This window comes from Podarcis tiliguerta (assembly GCF_965153285.1).
Source record: "Podarcis tiliguerta genome assembly, chromosome: 12".
NCBI classification, from domain to species: Eukaryota; Metazoa; Chordata; class Lepidosauria; order Squamata; family Lacertidae; genus Podarcis; species Podarcis tiliguerta.
This window is the reverse complement of record NC_139545.1, coordinates 24,721,912-24,735,249: the sequence shown is the minus strand read 5'-3', so window position 1 is coordinate 24,735,249 and position 13,338 is coordinate 24,721,912. Positions and strand designations below refer to the sequence as shown.

At 44.7% G+C, this 13,338-nt stretch overlaps 1 long non-coding RNA gene across 1 annotated transcript; it reads left to right on the top strand.

The window, feature by feature from the left end:
* The first annotated feature begins 4,316 nt into the window (after nucleotides 1-4,316).
* Nucleotides 4,317-13,069, top strand: LOC310660546. Its single transcript, XR_014503500.1, has 2 exons — nucleotides 4,317-4,548; nucleotides 12,909-13,069. It is a non-coding gene; the product is annotated as an uncharacterized lncRNA (long non-coding RNA).
* The last annotated feature ends 269 nt before the right edge of the window (nucleotides 13,070-13,338 follow it).

Sequence of the window (13,338 nt, the reverse complement as noted above, 5' to 3'; positions counted from 1 at the left end):
TGTTGGAGGGTATGGAGTTATCTGACCCCCAAGCCATCTGACGGCAATCCTGTATAGGGAAGTTTGTTTTTTCTTAAAGTTTAATGTTCTATTATGCTTTTATACATGTTGGAAGCTGCCTAGAGTGTCTGAGGAAACCCAGTAAGATGTGTGGGGTATAAATAGTAAAATTTTCATTATGGAATGGGACGTCCCTATTTTCATTGGATAAATGTTGGAGGGTATGGGCAATCTGTTTTTATGCTTTAACTACTTTTTATGAATGGTAGTATTCAAATATTTTTTATAGATAAATAAGTAGGGTGGTGCACAAAGGTGATGTTCAGTGCAAGAGAAACTTCTGCTTATGGGGCATCCTACTTGCAAGCCTGGATGAAAAGCACCGTATTTTTCGCCCTATAAGACGCACCAGACCACAAGACGCACCTAGTTTTTGGAGCAGGAAAACAAGAAGAAAAAATATTCTGAATCTCAGAAGCCAGAACAGCAAGAGGGATCGCTGCGCAGTGAAAGCAGCAATCCCTCTTGCTATTCTGGCTTCTGGGATAGCTGCGCAGCTGGCATTCGCTCCATAAGACGCACACACATTTCCCCTTACTTTTTAGGAGGGAAAAAGTGAGTCTTATAGAGCAAAAAAACCGGTATGTATTATGAACCTGAATGCTGCCCAAGAAATTGTGTTAAGAAGATGAAGGGTGTTTGGAGTTAACATGCACCATAAAAGCTTAACCGAACACTGAATCTCTGTTGGAGGAGCATACTTTACCCTGGATGTAATCATACTGAGTTTGGAAAATAAGAAAGCAAAGGTTATTCAAGAAAATACACACTTGATAAGAAAGATCCTTAACAAACTAATATAGAGATACTGTCAAGGCTCAGGGATTCATATCCCTCCCCTGGTGGCGGCCAAAGAAGCAGATTACACGAAGAGTCCTTACCACATAATTTATTCAGTATTCACAGAGAGAGAGAAAGGAATGTAGTCCTTATTCAACAATGGCGTTGCTTCGAGTAAAGCCCAACCCTCGACATCTCTCTTATCCTACGTCATCCCTGCACTGGCTGATCTGAGCTTTCTGCCTGTGAGCTTTTTGTTCTACTACTCTTAATGCATGCCTAGTCTGGGAGAGGGGGCTCAGGAATGCTCTCCAAAGACACTGAGTCTGTCAGTTGTCTCTCCCCCAGTGTCTCCCCTTCTGTTCCTCTTCCAGTATTTCCCAGCTTTTCCCCTCTGCAGTCTCTGAACTATCTCCTTCTGCAAACCACTGTTCTAAATCTATACTATCCTCCTGTTCTCAGGAAGGTTCAAGAGAAGGGGGGGGGACACCATTCCTCCTGAGTCCAGCGCCTGACCGATACAAAGAGCCATGCTCTTTGCTCATAGGAGATAGGACTGGCCCACCCATGAAACAAGGTGAGGAGACTGGTTCAGGTGGCAGAATCAACACAGTTAGCAGATCCGGTCTCCAAGGAATGCATCACTCACTCCTGCCACCGCCATAGGGGCGGCAGCAACTGCGGTGCGCTCAACATCCCTGCCACAATTCCATGTCTACAGGGGCCGCTTGGCCAATAGGAGTCACTGCTGGTCTCCTCCCACCACTGTTCCTGATGTAGTTGTTCACTCATTCCTTATTACCTAGTGGTGTGGGAGGGGCACCATTTTGTGGTTCACTTCAGATGCTAAAATGTCTTAGCTTGGCCCTTCCAAGGTAAGGCTGAAGAAGACAGTAGGAAATGTGGGAGGCAATCTTAAGAGTATCTGTCTAACACCTGAGGCAGAGTCAACACAGGTCCAGTCTACTCTTTCCCATGCAGACTCATCAGCCCCCAGTGCAAACTAGTTGCATCCCAGTACTTTCTACAGAAGACAGTTGTGTTGCTGACTTGGCCAACATAAGATATTATAAGTTTGCAAACCTGACAAGTGTGCCTATCTGAGGCTACATCGGCCACCTGAAATTTGGAACATCTTGGCCTAAACGTGTCCACAACGGCTAGACTATTTTTAAGATCAGAAAAAGAAAATAAATAAACCCATTCTTATTTTAAAGTGGCTTAACCAACCAATGTGATTGGAAAGAGCTCCAGAATCCACCGTTAGTTGGCAGCTTTGTTAGGTGTAACAAAAACATTGCAAAATACTACACAAGCTTTTGAGTTCTCCAGAATTCTTTGTCAGATGAGGTGCTACACAAAGCAAGAATTTTTGGGATGAGGAAAATGAGATCTGCCTTTACACTCCCTCCGGAAGGCTGAAGTTAAACCAATTAAAATGTGATTCCCATTTACAAGGCTCTGGATTAAGTTAAGCTCAAAGGCAAAGCAGAACCTGAGAGCTGCACAATTGATCTGTCCATATCAGTGCTAAAGAATTAGCACAGGCAGCTGGCAAATCATTAATTAACCACAGTCGTTGTCTGAAAATAGAGCTCAGGGGATTTCCTGGAAGTAGGAAGCACTCATTGCTGTGATCTGGTTTCTGCCTCATAAATAAGACTGTGGCGGGAAAGGGGGTAATGTCTGAGATTCACACCATAAACTGAAAGCAGCTACTTTGGAACCAGCAAAGAATAAAGAACTCTGAATCCCAGGACTTTCTGTACAGACAGAGGCTGTGTCCTATGCAAACCAGTTGGACAGATGAATAATGTATCTTTGGGTAACAGCTCAGCATTTCTAGATAACTAGGATCACCGTGGACCACACATTAATGAGTTTTAATCAATAAAGGAAATTTAAATCTAACTTCACTACCAAAGGCACATTCCTTCATTGTTTCCCGAGACAGACAGATGCCAACAAGACCCTCAACAACTTTGGTCCAGCTCAACAACTTTGTCTGGATTTTTTTTTTGGGCAACATGGCAACCCTTTCCTATGAATTTGGATGGACTTATTCTGGATCAAATTATTGAGTAACAGAGTTTACTCTTGTACATCTGTTGATGCAGTTTTCTTTTAAGTGGGAGAAAAAATGGCACAGTGGGGTTTGCTTAAATAGAGCCTTGTGGAAGCTTAAACTGTCTGCCTGGCTTGCACAGAAACCTGGGGCAGATGTTCAGGTTGTTGGCTGCTCTTAAACAGGCAGCAGTCACCACCAGTTGTGAGATAGGAGCAGTTGTGTAGCATGGGGGGACACACACAGGGGCGGTTCCTCTGGGTCCAAGATTGTTAGGGGCACAAAAATTCAACACCTGGTGCTGCCTCGATACAGCTGTCTGCTTCCATTGCTGGGCTCTATTGAAAATGGGAAAACTATTCTTATCTCTGTGGCTGTGATCTCCTGGGTGATATGGATGCTGTTAGGCAGTTGAATGTCCACACGTACTCCATCCATTTCCCTCCTCCCCTCTGTGTGGCCCTGGGCACTGGCAACCCATGCTATGCTACACCATTGGATGGGAGTGCTGGAGAAAGATGAAATGCAGAGCCATAACAGAGCCAAGAGAAATATGATACCTATCATCTATATATCTGTCTATATGCATTGAGCCTGGATAGCTCAGTTGGTTAGACCATGGTGCTGATAACGCCAAGGTTGCAGGTTCGATCCCTGTATGGACCAGTTGCATATTCCTGCATTGCAGGGGGTTGGACTAGATGATCCTCAGGGTTCCTTCCAACTCTACAGTACTATGATTCTGCTATGATTCTGCATGCACACACACACACACATATGAATGAGTAAGAAGAATTTCTCCAGCTAAGCCATGCAAAATAACAGCACAGTATAACTAATTGCAACTAATAAATTGGAGGTGCTTCCTCACTTTGATGATTTAGCAGCACCCAATAATTCCTGCTCTATTTTCAGCAGCAAGTGGAATAGCAACTCTGCTTTCAATCCTGGACTCCAGATAACATCCATACGGGGGCTGTCATGTTTGCCCAGCTCCAGTTTTTTCCTTGGGGTGGGTGGGTGCTGATATAAAGACAAAGCTGTTTAGAAAAAGAAAGGTCAAAGTGATAAGAGTTGAAAGGCGAGATGGACCATAAAAAAAGGAAATGGCTACAGCAATCCATGCAGACCATAACCAACCAGAATGGCAGTGTCATAGGCCATCCATACCTGGGGAAATAGCACAACTGTTCCAATAGGTTAAAAAAAAGATGGCTTTCCTGAGCTTTAAAGATGAACAGGGAAAGTGAACAAGGGCAAACATGCTAGGAGGAGATTTTGCTCAAAATATCATGCAGATGCCTTGTAAAAAGTGAGTGAGCAGAAAGTTGCTCTTCTGCAGTACTTTTCCAGTGGATAAATGCCATAGTGTGTTGTCCCCCCCCCCCTTTTCTTCTTTTTTTCTGAAAGAAGCGGCTAACTAACATAACCGGCACCATCCAGCATTGGTTCCCATCTCTTTTCCTTGGAAAACTGTGTCACTTCATCATCCATTGCCGCTTCGAAGACCAATAATAGATTAATTATCTCAATCATAGCAATTATATCAGTACTTATATCAAGTAATTGTAATCATCTCAGTCCTCCACGTATTACAGCAGAATTTTCTTAAACACAACTTTGGTATGAGCAACGATAGAAAGGTGACTCTAAAGCTCAGTGTTTCGTAATTTCACAGAATTTTACAAAGAGGCGAAGATGCATTTCAAGTAAAAGGAAGAATTTGATGGAGTCCCATATAATTAAAATTGGGAGGAGATGAAAGTGGGGGCGGGGGGAGGGAGGGTTCAGGCTCTTTAGTTATTCTTGTTCTATGTAATAGGTAATATATGCCATGCACAAAAATATTCCATAGCTTTTCCATAGCTATATTCCATAGCTTCCAGAGCTCCAGCATTCTCAAGGAAATGTGTGAACAGACTAAAGTGCAACTGGTAAGGTAAAGGGACCCCTGACCATTAGGTCCAGTCGTGGCCGACTCTGGGGTTGCGGCGCTCATCTCACTTTATTCGCCAAGGGAGCCAGCGTACAGCTTCCGGGTCATGTGCCCAGCATGACTAAGCCACTTCTGGCGAACCAGAGCGGCGCACGGAAACACTGTTTACCTTCCCGCCGGAGTGATACCTATTTATCTACTTGCATTTTTAGGTGCTTTCGAACTGCTAGGTTGGCAGGAACAGGGACTGAGCAATGGGAGATCACCCCGTCGTGGGGATTTGAACCGCCAACCTTCTGATCAGCAAGTCCTAGGCTCTGTTGTTTAACCCACAGTGCCAACCTGCATCCCGTGCAACTGGTAGCAAGCCCCAAAATGGATCACACTGTGGCTGGGGAGTGGCTGAGCCAGGCCAGGACGCTGATCCAGGCTCACTTGCCAGGATGGCATCAGGATGGGTCCAATTGCCTGGTGCGGTGCTTTTCCTGCTCCCCACCTTCCCTGCTGGCTGGCTTGCATCGCAGGGCTATAGATCATGGTTAGGCAACCTAAGGCCTGGGGGACGAATGCGGCCCAATCGCCTTCTCAATCCGGCCCACAGACGGTCCAGGAATCAGCATGTTTTTACATGAGTAGAATGTGTCCTTTTATTTAAAATGCATCTCTGGGTTATTTGTGGGGCATAGGAATTCATTTATCCCAGTGGCGTAGCGTGGGTTGTCAGCACCCGGGGCAAGGCAAGTAATTTGCGCCCCCCCCCCCTGCTGCACTGTCCCTCCCCCAGATAGTCCCTCGCTCTCTCTCCGCACCGCACCACACGCCTGGCACCCTCCCCTCCACAGTGGGCGGCGACCCGGCGGCTCGGATCAGATTCGCACAGCCAGCACTGCAGTGAGAGAGAGTGAGTGAGCCAGGTAGGGGCAGAGAGCTGCGAGTGCGAGTGCGCCCCCCCCCAGATGTTGCGCCCAGTGCGGCCGGCCCCCTCTGCACCCCCCACGTTACGCCACTGATTCATCGCCCCCCAAAAATATAGTCCAGCCCACCACATGGTCTGAGGTTGCTGACCCCTGCTATAGATGCTATAGTGGCCCACAACTGCATTAACTGCCACCAGGCAGCAGCCAGGGTCAGGATTGCAACCAAAGACAGCAATTACTAGACAATGGGAACAGAGGACCTCAACTTGAAAGACTTACAAGTAGGTGTCATCTGGTGGCTATTCTGAAGATGATAGAGAACATTATGCATCAGGCTAACATTTTGGTATTTGTTTATCCATTTTTTTCTGCATCCTTTCTCTCTCTGAAAATAAATAAAAATGGAGCAAGATTCTCTGGAGTAGGCCCCTGGGATGCAAACACTCCAAATGGTATTCAGAAAATAATATCACTGCAGATAACAATAGGAATAGTCCCCATCTCCAGTGCTGTTCATTCTACACTAAACCCTGTTAAGACAAAGACTATATTCTACAAGATATAAAGTACTTGCTGCTCTGCTAAGCTGGTGATTATGTGGCAAAACAGGTTAACTTTGTATAAGGAGTTAAAAAGATTTTTGGGATAAAATACATTGTCCCCAGGAAAACTCTGATTACATACAGTAACATTTAAACTCTATAAGAAGGGTTTTGGTTATGCTTCTTTTAGATCTGGTTCCCATGAAATTCGATGCGTGTTGTTTTTGGGTATCTCTAGAGAAAGTTGTATATAAATATTACAGTGCATAGATCAGTTTTAATAGCATAGATCAGTTACGCAGTAACTGTTATGGGGATATCTGAACTGGCGATATCTGAAAAAACGGGTCCTAGGCAGAAGCCAATACAAACTGCCATTTGTCTAGCTTCTGTTCATTTTAAATGAATTTGCACAGCAAGTTCCATTGAAATGAATGAACAGTGGGCAGTAATGGTGCCTGTGGATCATGCAAAGGGCCATTAGAGTTGATATTCCGCTGCTAAACTCCACACCTCTATTTGAGTGAAAGCCACCATGGCATTTTGTCTTCCTTTGAAAAGAAGCTTCTTCAAACATCTGTCAGTATCATCGGAAATTAAGAACCATTATGTGGCGGTGAAGAACATAATACCTTTAAGATTTCAAGAACCAAAGAATGAGTAAGGGAGACTTTCCTCCGCTAAACAGTTCCTTTCAATATTGAATAAGTTTGAGAACAATCCAATCTGCTGGGTCAAGACGGGGTCAGGTATCTTGACCTCCCCACTCCCACATCTTGATAATCTAGAAAAGAAAATCAATTTTGGTCTCTGAGTTTGTGAAGAGCTCATAATTGCTTTAGTCCAAAGCAGAGAATTGCTGCTATTTCTGCCACCTTTCAATCCTTAAGAGATGGGGTATCATTTTTCAAGGCCAGTACACTGTCAGGATTAAATTGTGTGGTAACCAAGTAGAAAGATTTCTACTTGGAATTAGATTTCTCCTCATCACAGTGGTCCTTTGCTCAGAACCAAGAGGCTTTCTTCACCATTATCTATGGCAAGATCGCCACATGTGGTTGTGGTTTTTTGTTTTGTGGGGTGGGGGAGCAAATTGCTGATGGGGAACAATTTTGTCTTCTCAAGGCCACATTCGGTGTTGATGGGCATGTTGTGCCTTAACACGATTGGACAGGTGAAGCTCAGTCCAGAATTTGAACTTCAGTCTTTATTTATTTTACAGTATGATGCATTGCCCAGTTATGCTGCTGTGCCTTTGGACAGAAACTGAATCCTACAGCTTTTCTTTCCCCTGCATTCACACTGTTGGATGTTTCATAAGGGTGCTGATTGTATTGAACCTACAATCCATGAAAACTTTTCATCGTCAATTTGTTAAGAAGCTATTGTAGGTGAACTAATGGGACAGAATATTGCATTGTAGTGTGCTCCTAGGCAGAAATTCAGCTCAAAATGAACCTCACTAATTCACACTTTCCCCAAGCAATATGCAAACTGAAGCACAGCTAGCCTTGAAAACCCATACTTCTCTGAATTTTGGGACACAGTTCTTCGACCAAATAATGTGTACAAAACTGTGTATACTGAGGGGAAGGTGTGTGCAGATTTATATATATCTGCAAGTAATATTCAAAAAATGCATTCTATTGGGGATCATTGATTGCAAAATGTATATATCAGGGGAAATTCCATTTAGAAATGCGTCTGGCAAACATCCTGTATCAGCTATTCCAAAGGTGCTTTGGATGAAATAGACTCAAGTTCATGAAAATGTATGTCATCATAGAGGTGTGACATAGTTTGCCCAGAGATAAACTAAGTAAAATAAGGTGGACACTGAGGTCCAGCCCCAAGGGCCTTCTGGCGGTTCCTTCACTGTGAGAAGACAAGTTACAGGGAACCAGGCAGAGGGCCTTCTCGGTAGTGGTGCCCTCCCACCAGATGTCAAAGAGAAAAACAACTGCCAGACTTTTAGAAGACATCTGAAGGCAGCCCTGTTTAGGGAAGCTTTTAATGTTTGATGGTCTATTGTATTTTAATATTTTGTTGGAAGCCGCCCAGTGGCTGGGGAAACCCAGCCAGATGGGTATAAATAAATTATTATTGTTGTTGTTGTTGTTGTTATTACTACGTCCTTGATCCAGCAAACTATTTTCCTTCTAATGTGGTTAAATAAGGGAGGTCTAGCTTCCCCCTTATAAGATATATGCATAGATACTGGGATGGGATTCACCTAGCAAGTCCCATCAACAGAAGCCTTGCGCAAGGTCTTCCACTTGCGTAAATGGGAATTGCCCCCACTCCTCCTTCCATGTGGCACCATCATGCCCCTGAAATTGGTTCAGGGAGTGGTGGGAGACCTACGAAGAACAGTGCATGGAGGAGGAGAGGGGGATTGCCCCATCTGCTAAACTGAAAAGCTCGCACTGATGGAACAGTCAACCGAGTATCATATTGAAGTCCTCCCATGATTTCCATCAGTGCACAGACTCTCTCTCTCTCTCTTTTTATTGAGTTTTTTTAAAATACAAAAAGAAAGAAGAGCAAAAGAAACGTACATCCTACCCAAACAAAAGCACACAAAAATACACTATTATTTACACAAACATAAACCCTTTCCGCCCCCAGTCCCTTCCCACGACCACATCCCTCAACTTCCCTCTGACACACCAAGACTTCCTTATTTTTTAACTTCGATCTAATCATTCAACTCTTTCGGTTTTGGATTTTTATCTCTTTATAACATTCCTAGATAATGTTGTTCCTTCTGCTTTACTCCTTTAATCTAAACATATCGACATATTCTTTATGGAACAATATTTGTCCATGTATTCTTCAAAGCATTGCCATTCTGGTCTACGTTTTTGGTTTGTCTGCATTCTGATACAGGCAGTCGGCTTTGCCATTTCTATGAACTCGCGTAGTTTACACAGCCAATCATCTTTTGTAGGTATGGGCCCGCTCTTCCATTTGCTGGCAAACTAGGGACGTGGGTGGCGCTGTGGGTTAAACCACAAAGCCTAGGGCTTGCCAATCAGAAGGTCGGCGGTTCGAATCCCCTCGACGGGGTGAGCTCCCATTGCTCAGTCCCTGCTCCTGCCCACCTAGCAGTTCAAAAGCACCTCAAAGTGCAAGTAGATAAATAGGTACCGCTCCGGCGGGAAGGTAAACGCCATTTCCGTGCACTGCTCTGGTTCACCAGAAGCGGCTTAGTCATGCTGGCCACATGACCCGGAAGCTTTACGCCGGCTCCCTTGGCCAATAAAGCGAGATGAGCGCTGCAACGCCAGTTTCGGCCACGACTGGACCTAATGGTCAGGGGTCCCTTTACCTTTACCTATTATCCTGGCAGCACACTGACTCTCTGTACTTTGGGGCCTAGAACTCTGGGTGAGGCTTTTCCCAGAATGGAGATGAAGCAAATTGCAAAGGCTTCATCAGTTAAGTTCCCCTTCTGGTGCAGTTGTTCAAGGCATGGAGCCTAATCTGTGTAAAAATGTGGCAACTTAGGGGGCCAAACTAGATGTGACATTTTTTGTGCGGTTTGGCATTGCAGAGCTGGTTAGAAACCAAACCAAACATATAGGCAACAGCGGGGAAACAAGGAAGCCAGATCAGGATCGCTTCATGGAGGAAGGGAGCTTTAACCCTTTGTCTCTACCACAGTTACCATCAACATCCCATTCCCACATCTGCTGTTTTCAGTGGGAGGTGCATTGGAAGAGGGGCAAGATCAACAGCTGAGCCAGGGCTTGATTTGCTGGTGCATATGTCAATCATTCAGGGTGGCGCTGTGGATTAAAGCCTCAGCGCCTAGGACTTGCCGATCGAAAGGTCGGCGGTTCGAATCCCCGCGGTGGGGTGCGCTCCCGCTGTTCGGTCCCAGCGCCTGTCAACCTAGCAGTTCGAAAGCACTCTCGGGTGCAAGTAGATAAATAGGGACCGCTTATTAGCGGGAAGGTAAACGGCGTTTCCGTGTGCGGCTCTGGCTCGCCAGAGCAGCGATGTCACACTGGCCACGTGACCCGGAAGTGTCTTCGGACAGCGCTGGCCCCCAGCCTCTTAAGTGAGATGAGCGCACAACCCTAGAGTCTGTCAAGACTGGCCCGTACGGGCAGGGGTACCTTTACCTTTTTTATGTCAATCATTCAAATTCAGATAGGGAGGTAAGCAGGAAGGTATATAGATAGATGTGTTTAAAGAGGCAGACAACAACAACAACAATATGTCATCAACCAACCCCAGAAAGCTAGTTTTCTACTATCTAGGGTTCCTGTCCTGATCATAGGACTTTGGGATTATATGGGTAGTTTTCTTTCTTGTTTTAAAAAAGTATGCAATTAGAGCGGGTGCAGCGAAGTGGTTATAAGTGCTGAGGTGTGAGATAGATGTTCCCTGGTTCAACTCTCTGCTGAGCAATGAACTCATTAGGAGGCCTTGCGCTGTTTCTCAGTCTGCCCCCATCTGCAAGATAAATTGGGATAATAACGTAAGAATTTGGCCTCCTGTGCCATCAGACCCCTGGAAATGCGCTAATGTATCAGAACGTCTAAGCGAATAGAAATCTAATGATCTTTTTAAAGTTAGCTGGCAAAGCAAGCTCTCAAGCTTTATTTTGTTTTAAAACTGTGAGAGTGTTTGTCAGGAAGAGGAGATTTTGAAATGACAGGCGATGCTTCACTCATGGAACCAGATTTCTCTTTGGGCTCTCTGTTTTTCAAAGGACATCTTTGTTCCTTGATGGAAAATGCTCTGGGCTGTTTCATTTATGACATCTTCATCCTCTTCCCTCAGCGCTGGGAACACAACATGTAATATATATATATAATTTCCCCACCCCAAAAAATACAATATTCCTCCCCAAGAAAATTCACGAGAATAGAGGGCATTGTTGTTGTTTTTTGTTTGGAAACCGTGAGTAGGCACAGGGGTTCAAATTTAAGGCAGAGATTGGGAACTTGTAGTCCTTGAGATCAGGGGTTGTGAATCTTTTTCAGCCTGAGGCACCAGATCCAGAAATGGATCACCTATCCTAGAGCCAAATGTTGTTGAATTCCAGCTCCCATCAGCCTTGGCCAGCCAGCATGCCCAATGGTTGGGGATGGTCAGAACTGTAGTCCAGCACATCTGGAGAGCCACAGGTTCCTCAGCCCTGGTTTAAGGAGGGGGGAAGAGAAACCATTCAGATAAGTGGAGGACAGATGAGGTGGTATTGTAGAAAATAATAATTTCATAAAACTGTATTTTGCTGATTCCACTTTGAGTCTATGGCCTAGCTAAACTAAAAGGGCCTGTACCTGTCTTTTACAGTACAGAACTAGCTGATTTTAGGTACTGTGCTTTGTGAACATCCATTTCAGAACACTAAAAAGAAAAAAAACTTGTCAGATTCTATGGTGGCCATTGTATGCATGGAAAATTGGCTAGGCCTGGCAATTCTGATTAATCTTGAATAGTTTTGTAGGCAGATGAAATGGAACATTGGAAGGCATTTAACAAGCAGGAAAATTAGTCAAAGTCTTAATAAAGAAAGACACTGAATGATGGTTATATATAATCACATGATATTATGATGAGAACTGATCTGAAGAGCCAAATGATTTTGATTGGTTCAGGATGATGTCATTGTGTTGCAACTACAGTGGTACCTTGGTACTGGAACGGCTTGGCTCCCAAACAAATCGGCTCCCGAACACTGCAAATCCAGAAGTGAGTGCTCTGGTTTGCGAACGTTTTTTGGAAGCCAAACATCCGACACGGCTTCTGCAGCTTCCAATTGACTGCAGGAAGCTCCTGCAGCCAATCAGAAGCTGTGCCTTGGTTGTCAAACTGTTTCGGGAGTTGAACAGACTCCTGGAACGGATTAAGTCCGAGAACCAAGGTACCACTGTATTAGGACTGCTGTGATCCTTTGATTGGTGAATAGAAATGACGTGTGTAATTTGGAAGTGTATTAAGAACATTGCTTTTGATGTGGTTCTTTGCAGCCTCCTCCTTATTTTTGAATGCCAATGCTCATCAACTTTGAGGGGTGGCAGCCCCCTCAAATATTTTATTGCAGGGCAAAGGGACCTTGGCCCCTAGAAGTTGGCTCCTATGCCCCAGAGACTGAGAAGGTTCAATGGGTAGCAGCTGGAAAATATAGAGGATGGAGGACTTTGAATCTGTTCCAAATGCATCAGTTTTATGGGCAATCAGGAGTGCCAACTTGGCCCCACGACCATGGGTACCCGGGTCCATGGGTGCCATGCAGCATGTATGGCTCTGGCCCTGAAATTTGTGGGTGCCCAGCCTCTTATGGGGAATTCTGTGGGTGACCGGGCACCCAGGGCCCCAGAGAGTTGGCACCTATGTGAGCAATTGTATTGAAACCTCTTTGGATTGTTCTGTGGTAGAGGGAATTCAACCAGTAAAAACCCCACTTCACCCTGTGAATTTGATTTGGGAAGCTGTTCGATTCGATCAGCAGGACAGGAAGCAATTTGGAGTCTAAGCACCTGCCATGCTTTTAAATATACACCAGGGGGCACCATGCTACCACATATGCTACAGTTTTGCTAATTGTGTGCCCTCCCCCCACATTTTACTTTTTGTTTTGTTTTTTGTAGATGCAAGAGGGGAGAAAACAAACAGCTATTCCGAAAGATGATGTTCCCCAAGGGACCAAAGAACAAATCCAAATGCAGGCACGATGTGATCTTTCGAAAAGAGAAAAGGGTTGATTTTTGCACCGTGTAATGTGGAGAAAATAAATTCTTTCCCTACTAAAGCGCGGCTGATCATATTTGCAATGTATCTTATGGCAATTTCTCAAATGCAAAACCTGCTTGTCTTTTGCCATACTGAATTGCAACACTTCCAAGTTACACTTTTGGGTTGTCTCTTCTTCTTGCAGAAGATGGAAGTTGCATTTTTATTTGGACTCTACCCCCCCTTTTTTGCAGCGACTTTGCCATCATTTCCCTCCTACTTTGTAGTATTTTTAGATCTCCGTTCCAAGTCTGATGGACTGATTTAGCATTGCCATTCTGAGGAACT